The 13,650-nt window shown below is 37.0% G+C and overlaps 1 protein-coding gene across 2 annotated transcripts in view; it reads left to right on the forward strand.

Moving 5' to 3' along the window:
* LOC125234601 (probable beta-hexosaminidase fdl) overlaps positions 1-13,650 on the forward strand; it is a 202,320-nt gene that overhangs the window by 104,146 nt on the left and 84,524 nt on the right. The gene's annotated exons all lie outside the window — the stretch shown is intronic.

The following is a 13,650-nucleotide window of genomic DNA, read 5'->3' on the forward strand; positions in this document are numbered from 1 at the left end:
TACGAAACAATATGGACTTATTTACAAAAAGACAGGTAAATCATTGCATGGTTATTCGGATGCTGATTGGGGAGGTTGTTTGATAGATAGGCGTTCTTATTCTGGTTATGTTTTTATGTTAGGAGCTGGTTGTGTAAGCTGGAGATCAGAAAAACAGAGATGTGTGAGCACTTCATCTTGTCAATCGGAGTATATAAGCTTGGCATCGGCAATGAAGGAAGCTATATACCTGAACAGTTTGCTTACTGAAATTGGGTTACGTAAGTATGCACCATTATCTTTACATGTAGATAATCAGGGGGCAATATGTCTTGCGAGCGATCCAATGTTTCATTCTCGGTCCAAACATATTGATATAAAGTATCACTTTGTGCGAAGTGTATTAAAGGACAATAAGAGTATTGAGTTAAAGTACTTACCGACCGACTCAATGCTCGCCGATATATTAACGAAGGCTTTGCCTAGAGAAAAGCATTATACGTGCATGCGCGGTTTGGGCATTGCTTGTTAATTGTTTACATTTTTAATAGTTGTTCTTTGATATCACTTTAGTTTGTTGTATGTTTTATTGTGTTACAATTTATTTTGAATATGCACATTAAGGGGGCGTATTGAATATAATGATAATGAGATATTCGATAGAATCGAGTTGTGCCTGAAAGAGGCCACAGTACTGGCTGTTGAAGGAATACTGTCATATTTTGTATTTGGTATAGCAACCGATTCTTTGATATGTTTGTTTACGTTTTGTAAGTCAGTCGGTCAATAACAGTTCTCATGTAAACATTGAATAAATTCCTGGTGTACACTTTCTTGGTTTCCTTGTGCTATAGATCTCTGCTATATAGTGTTAGACCTGTGGGATATCCCCCACACCTGGAGCCTAGGTTGGCCATACAAATATTAGACCACGACACGTGATCCCCCTCTCCCCCTTGGGTACGAAGCTGGATCCGCCGAACTGATGCCTATGGGGGGGGGGGGGGACATAGTCTTCAACAGAATGACATGATGTCACGATCCTCAGCATTCAGGGAACGACTGACGAAGAAGAACTAGGACCAAACAAAATAATTTCGGTTACGGTTCTTATATCGTTCCCTAAAAGAACGGTTCATTATAAATTTTGTTCAGTGGGAACAAAATAATTTCGGTTTCGGTTCTTATTTCGTTCCCTCAAAGAACGGTTCCTTACAGTAACGTTTAAATGAACGAACAGAATTTTAGCGTTCCTAAAACCAATATTATTTCGTTCCGAGCCGCGCGGGAGTAGGTATAGCGACTGTAGCGAGCGCCGGAGCCGAGCGTTTTCGCCGACGCACGAGCCGCCTTTCGCTGTCTCTTTTTCACACGAAGTTCATTTATATTTCTGTTTCGGTTAGCCGGCCGGCCGCGGCCGGCAATGAAGGTGAAGGTAGGTTGTTTGTTTTGTTTACTTCATTTACTTGAGTTGCAACTTTCGGCGTATAAACAGTGAACGTGCAGTGTAGTTGGGGAGTTTATTTATTGCAAAACCTAAAATTTTTTGACCAAAGCATGAAACTTGGCACAGTTGTTCCTTATATCAAAATAAGCCGATTAAGATAGGGAGCCTCCCCCCTGGGGCCCGGGAGGGGGGGTCAAAGTACCGCTTCACCCGGCTTGGTTTGAAAAATTCTAACTTACCCCGTTTAGTTAATAGGTCATGTTTGGTATCGTTTTCGAGTAAATCAATAACGTAGAATTCGTTTTTAGTACTAAAATTATAATTTAATGGTAAATAAAATAAAATAAAATAAAAAAAATGAAATTTTTATCCATGATTTACAAATTCAAGTCATCATAAATGACAAACTGTTTGCTTTTTCTATAAATAAAAAATATGATATGAAAGCTTATTTAATATAGATTATAAAAAATATAACTTTTATCCACATTTACAAACGTTAAGTTCCACAAAAAAATTACTTTAAGACGCGCGGCGTCGAGACGCCGCGAGCGTAATTTTAAAATGCCTCTATTTTAAAAACTCTATTAGACCCCGTTTAGCTATTAGGTCATGTTTGATATAGTTTTCGAGTAAATTAATAACAAAGAATTTATTTTTGGTACTATAATTATAATTTAATGGTAAATAAATTAATGGAAACTTTCTTCACGAACTGCTTGGTGTCTGATGACCATGGTCCAAATGTTTCAAATGCAATTGCCGCAAATATGTAGTTGTTTTTTAAAAATGCATATTTGCGCGTTTAAACTGGGCGTTTTGCAGCAGCAATCCCTGGTTTCTGGGCCGAGCGTTAGACGTTGGACGGAGCCAAGGTATCCACACAGGTCACGCCCCACGCCAAGGGTCGTCCCAGAAACCAAGGCAAAAGCGAGCAACCATCAGGCCGCTTACCATCTGCTGCTGACAAGCCGACAAGTTCGAGGGTTGTCGGTATGTTCGATGTGCCGAGAGCGTTGCGGATTAAATCGTTGTGCAGCGTGTCACAAAATTCGGCCAGCACTAGACTGGCAGTGGAGTCCGTGGTGTCCTAATGCGTCGGCAACAAGGGCGTGGTTGGCATGTCTTTCGCCCCAGTCTTAGACAAATGGCAGTATATGATGAAGTAAGGCAGCCTCGGAAGGAGGTATGTTCTCCAAGTGTCGATCTTTTCTAGTAAAGAGGTTCTTCCGGCACTCATTCACTGTTGCGTAAGGACCCTTGATCTGAAACAATATGTGCATTGTCATTTTATTTAAACAGATTCTGCAACTATCAAATTACAACATTTTGGTGGATCACGTACCTAACCTTCACTATTACACACTTACCTATCATACAAAATAATTACAAACTTTAGTAGAATCTGATTAGCCTATCTATGATATTGCTCCATCTCGTAATAGTTTGAAGCCTTGGGTGGCCATGTTTCTCCCTTGTTGATCGTTTCAAGCTGCGTTTATCGTACCTATCCCATACTATGTCTAATCTAGAAACTTTTTCTTTTGGCTTTGTAGCTTAGCCAGGCCACCCAAGGTGTCAAACTATTACAAGATGGAGCAATATCAGAGGCAAATCAGATTCTACTAAAGTTTGTAATAATTTTGGGCATATAATTAACCGGGCAACTAAAATATTAAACGGGAAGTTATTTTTGAGGCCCCATTTTAGTCGCCAAACTATTATTTTTGATACCCATTTCTATGGTTATTCAGTCGCCCGGTTAAATACGTGCCATAATTTTGTATGATACGTAACGTAAGTGGGTAATACTGAAGGATACGTGATCCACCAAAAAGTTGTAATTTGATAGTTGTAGAATCTAAAATGATAATGCACATATTGTTTCAGACCAAGTCGTTGCGCAACGGTGAATGAGTGGTCGAAGTACCTACCTCTTTATGTACCAAAAAAGATCGACAATTGGAGAACATACCTCCTTCAGAGGCTGCCTATCAGCATATACTGCGCACAGTGTACCAGGGGCCCATTTCTCGAAGCTACAAGTTACAATTTACAAGTGGTTTTCAATGTCTAATATGACAAGTTGGAAAGAGACTTCCGCTTGTAACTTGTAACTTTCAGTTTTGAGAAATGGGACTCAGGGCGTTCTTGTTTGGAGTCAGGCGTTGGTGCCACACCAAAATTTGCCAAGTCCGTCTTCTTGGGGATGGAAGGAAGAAGGAGACGAATGGGTACCACACTGGTCAGACAACACTGAAGTGGCCAGTATATGCTTAGAAGTTACAAGATGTTAATGTAAATCAGGTTGCAAAAACCGATGCAACTGCAAAAAGAGGGTAGAGCCCTCTTTATGCAGTTGCATATGTACCCAGCTATGTCTCTGTGAAGGGAATGTATAGTATGAGTAATATGTCAATTAGGACACCACAAACTAAACTATAAGTGCTAACTTTTCAGTGTTGGATACTCTATGGCAGTTCCGACTCAATTATAATAAGCTCATTATAATTGACTTTAGTTAACTATAATAATTTCAAAAATAGAACTTCATACAATTTCTATACTAATTTGCAGTACCTGGCAAATTTTCCTGCATCTGAAACACATTTTTTTTATCTGTCGCGTTGTCGGCCAATCAGAGACGGTTATTACAAACAATTGGTTGCTAGGTAATTCGATGTTGATACAACGGTGAAAGACTGTATTGACATTAATTTTAACTTGCATGAATGATGATATTTCCGTCCATTGATGATGAAGATGATGACTCGTAGAAAAAGTATTGTATACAATAGTGATATAATTAAACTTTTCACTCTCGTACCGTACTACACATGGTACTCGACTGAAAAGTTTTGTATTATAATATCACGATTGTATAAAATACTATTATATAAATTTCTTTCAGGATTCACTACAATGAATAAATAACAGGTACAGTCGGTCTTTAGAGTGTGTGGTCCGACCCGAGTGTTGCCGTTGTCGACACCGGAGTCCATAATAATGAATCTTTTTCTATTTATGCATTAACACACCTCTGACACTGGAGATCAAATATATGAAAGAGGCGCGTTCCCCGCACACAGTCTAAGCTCGCGTAGGTGAACGCGTACTATCCTTTGTGAATAGGCTTTAATATCATATTTTTATATTTATAGAAAAAGCAAACCGTTTGACATTTATGGTGACTTGAATTTGTAACTCACAGAAGAAAATTTAAAAAAATATTTTTTTAATTTCATTTAACATTAAATGGTCATTTTAGTACCAAAACTAAATTCTACGTTATTTATTTACTCGAAAACGATACTAAACATGACCTAATAGCTAAACGGGTTCTAATAGAGTTTTTTAAAATAAAGGCATTTTAAAATAACGCTCGCGGCGTCCCGACGCCGCGCGGCTTAATGTTTTTTTTTATGAAACCTAACGTTAGTAAAGGTGGGTAAAAGTTATATTTTTCATAATCTATATTAAATGGGCTTTCATATTATATTTTTTATTTGTAGAAAAAGCAAACAGTTTGACATTTATGATGACTTGAATTTGTAAATCATAGATGAAAATTTCAAACTTTTCATTTTTTTTATTTTATTTACCATTAAATTATAATTTTAGTACCAAAAATGAATTCTACGTTATTGATTTACTCGAAAACGATACCAAACATGACCTATGAACTAAACGGGGTATGTTAGAATTTTTCAAAGCAAGCCGGGTGAAGCGGTACTTTGACCCCCTCCCGAGCCCCAGGGGGAGGCTCCTGAAGGCTCCCGATCTTAATCGGCTTATTTTGATATAAGGAACAACTGTGCCAAGTTTCATGCTTTGGTCAAGAAAAAAAGGTTTGGCCTCTTTTTGTCGATAAACGTCCGCACTAAGTGATAGTGTATGCTGGATATTGAAACTATTGAAAGTGATAACGTGAACATAATAACATTAAGATGGGAAGGAAGAAACAGCATAGAATATACACCATGTATATGTATGACGAGGCTACAAAAAAATCAAAATGTTTAATGGAAAACTGTGACATAAACATAAGTTTGTTATTTTTTACTTTGAGCTATTGAGCTGTACGTAATTTGTGTATGCTTATAGCGTAACTAGCGAATAAGTGTAGGTACATATACAACCTTGGAGGACTACACATTTATTTTATTGTCACCATACCAACTGGTAAAGGCTCTCTTGATTTTCTTTCTTTCTTCTTTCAGAGCTTGTGTATGTTTTTAAAGGTTTCATTTTGTAAGTCTTTCTTCTTCGATGTCAATATTAGAGATGTGTTTCATCACTCATCAGGACAGGAATGACACACTTTTATATGAACTAGGTATCGTTTTTAGGGTTCCCTAGTAGACGGCCAAGCAAATTTTGTCACTAAAAAGGGCGGCAAATTTTAAAATTGTAGAGCTCACCGGCCAATTGTCTTCATAAAGCCTGTCTACTTAAAGTTTCACGTTAACGGAATCATTAAAGGATTAAGACGATACAGGAGGCAAGCACGAATTCAGATTTTTAGGTCTTTATCGCCGTTGCGCTGACGGGGGCGGAACCCACAGAGAGGCCCTGTATAGTTGTGTGTGCGCGTGGCGCACGCACACAGACGCGTACGCCGGCGGCGCAAGTACTCGCGCTCGAGCCGACCGACCGGCGCCCGCAATCGCTCTCTATCTATATTTTTCTAGTTTTGGACTTTTGATTTGCGTATAGTTTTGGACTCCGTGAAGTATACTCGTACTGATTTGAATAGAATGCAAATTTGTCATATTTTAGGTATTCTAAATATTATTCCTTACCTTATACATAATGTAATTATCTTAAAAGGAATCATGATACCGAAATAAAGTTATTCGGTATGTAAAAAACTAAAGCCTTTTCGATGTCCCTGCAAGCATAATAGCTCTGGAACCCCACTCTGGACGGCCGGTTAAGGCAAACAAGTAGGTTCTTATTATTTAGGATTATACCGTTTGATAACATATGTACGACGCCGACGATATGAAAAATACTAAATGTCGCTCATATGATATGTTATTTTATTTTTATGTAATTTTGACTAAATTTGATTTTAATCAATTTAGATAATCTGATTGAGATATGTGATCTGATTGAGATATTACGTAATACTGATGATATTTACATCGAATATGTCGTATGTTAGACCAGCTTCTCCCTGTTTAGATATCAGATTGCATTGACGAGGTTTTCATTGCCGATTTATTCAAATACTAAATGCTTCACTGCTACTGTGGATTCAGTTCAGCGATCCAAAAAGAACATTGGAATTTTCCAAACACCATTCAGCCTTGTTCTTTCTCACTTCCTATCTTTCATGTGCATGAGATCATTAACAAATATTCATGACAAAATAGATTAGTAGTGGTCATTCAAGGAGTAATATTTATTATTATTAATATTAATCGCTTTAATAACGTAAATGTATCAATTTTATCTTAAAATTCAACGTTTTTCACATGATTTTCTTAAATAATGCAATGGTATTTTTGTCTTAAACAATATTCGAATTATTCGTTTTATCCGAATTTCAACGTACAAAAAATCCGGATTTTAAAATTGGCGGATATCCGGATAAAACGAATATCCGGATTGCAAGCCCTAGTAGAACTGGAACTAATTAAGTACTATGGACAGGGACCTTTATTCTGAAAACGTCATAATTACTATTAGCAAGGATGATTCATATAGGATTGATAATGTTCATACTAAGAATCTTACCTGAATTTTTTAGCGCCACCTATTAAATAGTATCATAACTACACTGATGATGCCTACAAATATCTTTTCTAGGGTTCCGTAGTCAACTAGGAACCCTTATCGCCATGTCTGTCTGTCCGTCCGTCCGTCCGCGGATAATCTCAGTGACCGTTAGCACTAGAAAGCTGAAATTTGGTGTCAATATGTATATCAATCACGCCAACAAAGTGCAAAAATAAAAAGTGGAAAAAAATATTTTATTAGGGTGCCCGCCCCCCCCTACACGTAAAGTGGGGAGAGATTTTTTTTTTTATTTCAACCCTGACGTTGACGTTGACGTTGATATACCTATTGTTGGATAGGTATTAAAAAATGAATAGGGGTTTACTACTAACATTTTTTGATATTGTTAATTTTTTCGGAAATAATCGCTCGGAAATGTATGGGACATTTCAGGGGTAAACTTTTTTGTATGGGCTTTGTCAGTCCCGGTATATATCGTCCTTGCTATTAGGCAACTACTGAAATAATATTTGTGTGCTCTAATTCAATGTGCACCTCTAACGACTCTTACGCAGTGGCCATTGAGGCCAATCAATTAAAGGTGAGGAAACAGTCTCAGCTGTTGCCATTAGATTTCGTGAAAATAACATTGATCGCGTTGGATATGGTAAGTATGATTAAGAAACTAAAGCCTGACCAGAAATATATAACTATTGTCAGGAGTGCGCTGTTATTCTGATGTATGGAGTGACAGTTCAGTATAGTATGATGACTATGAAGAAAATAGTTTTAATGAAATTCCGCTACATGGCGCGTAGTCATATATTTCTGGTCAGGCTTTACATGTGTATTGTGTATAAAATAAAACAAAACTTATGAATCTTATGATATAATCTTTCCAGTAATTGCCTATATGTTTCCAGTAATTGCCACAAAAAAATTGTTAAAGTTAGTGGTATTCCCAGTAGTTACTAGGAGTAAAAGCTGGGAAAAATAACATTGTAGTTACCACTGGTAACAACTTAGTGGTAACTCTAACTAGTGGAATAACCCTTATTTTATAACGATATTTCACTAACGAATGTACCAAAATATGATTGACTTTTACACTGAAGCTGTAATTATGATAGAGTACACATAATCTTGATACACATTTAATAATATTTTTCTATTGTATTTTCGAGATCTTCTAAACAAGCCAGTAAATTCTCTTCGGGAACTTGTTCTAACTTTTTCTTATAACGACTGCAACTATATTACGCTTGCATGAATAAGGGCACATCGCGTCCGGTTCCGGTTCACTATAAATAGTATAAATGGATTGCATGGGTTGTGCTCTCTCAAGGACTGCATCTTGGTCCTTAAAAACATTTAAAAACATATCACTATTACAAATTCACACAGATTAATTAACACACATATTTATACAAATTAGTGCAGATTATATTTTATACAGCTTTCTCACACTATAAGCACTTACATCCACCTCAAGGTCATCAGAATCGCTTGGATATGGGGTAGTTTTTTCTCTATATATATATATTTTTTTTTTGAAGACTAGATCTTCATCATCTATGTCAAAGCTTTTATCTGCAATAAAAATATTTTATTTATTTTGCATACTTACATTTCTAGATAATTATTACAATAAGTTACAATCTGAGTTTTGAATGATTCACGGTTATTTTCATTAGACTTATATTGACGTTTGTCAATTAACTCCATTCTAATTCTGGCTTTCTCTTCCGCCGCTTCTAGCTCCAGCATTTTTCTGCGCGCTTCTATAGAAGATACCGAAGACTTCTTTGTTTTCGACACACTAACCGCGCCCTCAGATCGGCGAGTTTTTTCTGTCTTGACGGTACTCGCGATCACTGAAGTAGTATCCAATGCCTTTTTTGGTTTTGAAGTCGAGGGTTCATTAAGTAGAAGGTTTTGCTCTTCTTTGACTTCATTATCCTGCGGCATATCGGTACCGGGTGCTTCTTTGTTAGCGGTACCCTCCAGTCGCAACCTTTCCCGCTTAGCAACACTGCGAGTTGTAACACTTGTTGTTTTCGACATTATAGGCGTGCGGATCATTAACGATTCGGTTCGAAGTACCAGACTTTGTAACGGCTGGGAGTTAAACACGCAGTGAAAATCCGAAATTTGCACAAAAACTATATTTTTCGAATTAAAATCGGAAAGTAGGTACACATATAAAAAAGGGAGCGCAAGAGACGTGCGGTTGGCGCGGAAGCTAGATCGGAACCGATTCGGGATTATTCGGAAGTGCGAAGATGCACCTCGCCGCCCGCACTCCTCTCGCCTCTTACATTCATTGACACTGTTAATGAGATAAGAATTAGTTGCATCGCGAACACGGGATATAGACCGTGATTACCTTACGCGACCAGTGGTAACGCTGAAAGTGAACGCAGCCGACGCGCGCGAAGGAGGGTAGATCGCGCGCTGTCTATACAACTTTAACATCCACCCGCCTTCGTCAGTTTTCCGTGATCATGATGCATGCAACTGCGTCGAAATATCGGGAGCTCGACAAAAATCAAAAAGGTAATCACGGTCTATATCCCGGTCAATATAAGTCTAAAGTTACAATCTTTTGAGAATTGGGCCCTTGGTGTATCATAACGATCGCGAGTAATATAATTTATCGTTATATTATTGTTAACAGAACAGACATCACATGTGACAGTCCAGTTAGGTGCGACGACGAGCGTAGCGAGGAGGAGCGTGTTAGGTTGACCGTGAGCGAACCAGAAACGAATTTTTAATGTAAATTGTATGTGTCTAATTTTATGATGAATGATTTTCTTAAACACAAAATTATGAATGGTATTAAATATTTGTATAGAATTTATGATTAAAAATTTTCGACTAAATGATTATTATGAACAGTGATAGTAGTAGTATTGATAATAATGAAACAAAATTATGATAAGTAAAATTATGAGAAATGATCATTTGGAGCACAAATCGGTATAAACAATAATTTTATAACAAATAATTTTATATGAGCCAATATGGACCCGGTGTATCTACATGGAATACACAACTGTAGTTGGCGAGTGTATTAGTGTCTACACTGTCTACAGACGACCAAACCGACCAAGGTCAACAAGTACGGGATTGTAAGAGCGGGAGAGCTACGTCAACCGGGGTGGCTTTAGAAAAATTTGGGGTTACTTTGATGGTATTTGAACGGCTTTAAAATTAACATCATTCATTATTTACTGAAACTGATGTTCATGTAACTAGTAGCTGGATAATAGATCAATAAATATTCTTGTAAATCTACCATAGAAAATCGCGAATTTACTTACAGTATGACTTTAAAACTAAATTTTCAAAGTCACCCCTGCGTTTTACAGCCACCCCGGTTGACCGTATAAGGCTTTCTCATTTTTTACAAATAACAGCGTCCCTAACTGACCTATGTCGGTACGGTCACCTGTAAGTATCTACTTTAGGAGTGACACCGAATAGGGCTTGTAATCCGGATATCCGCTGATTTTGAAATTCGGATAATTTACACGTTAAAATCCGGATAAAACGAATAATTCTGACGACCGGTCTGGCGCAGTCGGTAGTGACCCTGCCTGCTACGCCGCGGTTCCGGGTTCGAATCTCGGTAAGGGCATTTATTTGTGTGATGAGCACAGATATTTGTTCCTGAGTCATGGATGTTTTCTATGTATATAAGTATTTATATATTATATATATCGTTGTCTGAGTACCCACAACACAAGCCTTCTTGAGCTTACCGTGGGGCTCAGTCAATCTGTGTAAGAATGTCCTATAATATTTATTTATTTATTTAATATTTAATTCGAATATTGTGAATGACAGAAATACCATTGCAATTTTTAAGAAACTCATTTGGAAAACAAATTTTAAAGTAAAATTAACACATTTACGATATTAAAGCGATTTATATCAAAAATTACTCCTTGAGTGGCACTACTACCTTATTTAATAAGTAAATAAATAATAAATAAATATTGGGGGACATCTTACATAGATCAACCTAGCCCCAAACTAAGCAAAGCTTGTACTATGGGTGCTAGGCGACGATATAAATACATACTTATATAGATAAATACATACTTATATACACAGAAAACATCCATGACTCAGGAACAAATATCTATGCTCATCACACAAATAAATGCCCTTACCGGGATTCGAACCCGGGACCGCGGCTTAGCAGGCAGGGTTTTTTTCATGAATATTTGTGGATAATCTCATGTATATCAGTTTAACTCAATCAATCAAGTGACACTGAGTACCGTATCAAACGCTGCATTTTCATTATTGTTAGCATCCGAATACATTATAAATAAATAAATAAATTGCTAACAGAACTAAAACTGTTCAAATTTTCTGACAAAAAGAAGTCTTCTATGTATCTCGCGGCGGAAGACCTGTTTAGTATTGAACTGCAGAACAAGATGAAGTAGTTAAGCAGATACGCTTTTACATTTTATCCTTTCAAAATAGGTTGCAAGTGTTGCAACACCAAAACTTTTTCGCTGTATACGTAACGTAAGGCCCTCTGGCTTAGAACGTCTACCCGAGAGTCCCAAGTGTAACTGGAATGGAGTCACGAAGTCATCAAAGATAAGAGGTGAAAATTATTAGAGAGAAAGATCATTCAGCCTTGTTATTTAACAAAGCTAAATGGTGTTTGTAATATGTTATAGTTCTTTTTGCATTTGAATAAATCGGCAATGAAAACCTCGTAAATGCAATCTGATATCTAAACAAGGAGTAGGTCTAACAAAGGTAATATTCGATCTAAACGATCACAACATGACGTTTTGCCTCATATGGCAATCAGATTATGTCTCTAGCATTAAAATTCATTAATATCAAATATTAGTCAAAATTACATAAAAATAAAATCATATATCTTAATTATCTTATGAGCAACTGAAGTCATTTCATAAAAAAGGCAAGAATGAAATAACTAAGTAACCTAACCTAACATTAAGGTTACGAACAACAGCTGAAGCCTGATTATAAAACAACAATTTCCTACGGCATTTTTTTCGTATCGTAGTACATAATTATGTTACTAAATATGAGATTTATTAAATAAAATAAAAAATATTCGAAATATCCGTTTTATCCGAATATCCGAATTTTCAAATATCGAGTCGAATCATCCGGATTTCGAATTGGACGGATAATTGCAAGCCCTAACACCGAACCACTGGGCAGAGTTTCAGTATTTAGGTTTATGAAGGTTTAGTATAGGTAAGTAAGTTTTACTCAGTGGCTAATTCTGTGCATCGATCAAGTCATAAATATCATCATTAGTGCCCCTTTCACTCGCAGCAGTATAAGAACATTGGATGAATTGGGATTCTTCGAGTTCTGGGACACGGGAGTCTTGAATACTAAAAACAATTTATTTTTGTGACTAATTGCACAGTCTTATCTTTAATTGTGACGTTTTTAGACTAAAGGTCCATTGTTGATAGTAGCTGATGTAATTTCTATGGTAATTGACTATCTACAGTACCAACAATGAGAGTTTAAAACGTCACAATTAATGGGAAAGTAGTGTATATTACACACACACACACGCACACGCACGCACGCACACACACACACACACACAAATTATATATATATATATATATATATAATTATATATATATGCTGTAGAAATGTAGTCTGGCTGTGAGCGTTTGTGCATTCAACTACGCACACAGATGAGATGACCGTACCAAGGTCAAATAAGGACGCTGCTATTTGTTAGAAATGTTAGAATGAGAAAGTTATTTAACTCTCACGCTCTTGCTAATAGCGGCGTCGCGTCCTTATTTGACCTTGAAAGGTACGGCCATTGCAACAGAACCGCTTTGCTCGGAAGTCCATCTTACAAAAGTGCTTACAGATGGGATGACCGTACCAAACCAAGGTCAAATAAGGACGCTGATGTTTGTTAGAATGAGAAAGTTATTCAGCTCTCTCGCTCTTGCTAATAGCGGCGTCGCGTCCTTATTTGACCTTGGACTGTACGATTGCCTGTAAATAAATAAATACTTAAGCGTCGTGACATTACTTAAATTTTAAAATCGGTAAAATTGAAAGCACTAAATTAAAAAAAAACAAACTTACTTCATTGTGGTTGTAGTGCAGAATGTTTTCGACGTATTTGTTTCGTTCGACGCCACGTTTACTCACCGCTAGTCTCAAATCAAACAAGTTACTAAAGTGATGGCCGTGGCCGACACCGCTTGCGCATGGTTCCCCCCCACTGTTCGTTCAAATTCTTGGAAATAGAAAAACCGAAATAATTTCGTTCCTGCGAACTGTTCTTTAAAGAACGTATCATTTAATTCCGTTCTTCGGAACGGTTCTCACTCATAAACCGAAATAATTCCGTTCCCGCGAACTGTTCTTTAAAGAACGTATCATTTAATTCTGTTCTTCGGAACAGTTCTCACTCATAAACGTTCGTTCACGGAACGAAAAAGAATACCGGT

This window comes from Leguminivora glycinivorella, chromosome 16 (assembly GCF_023078275.1).
Source record: "Leguminivora glycinivorella isolate SPB_JAAS2020 chromosome 16, LegGlyc_1.1, whole genome shotgun sequence".
Lineage (NCBI taxonomy): Eukaryota > Metazoa > Arthropoda > Insecta > Lepidoptera > Tortricidae > Leguminivora > Leguminivora glycinivorella.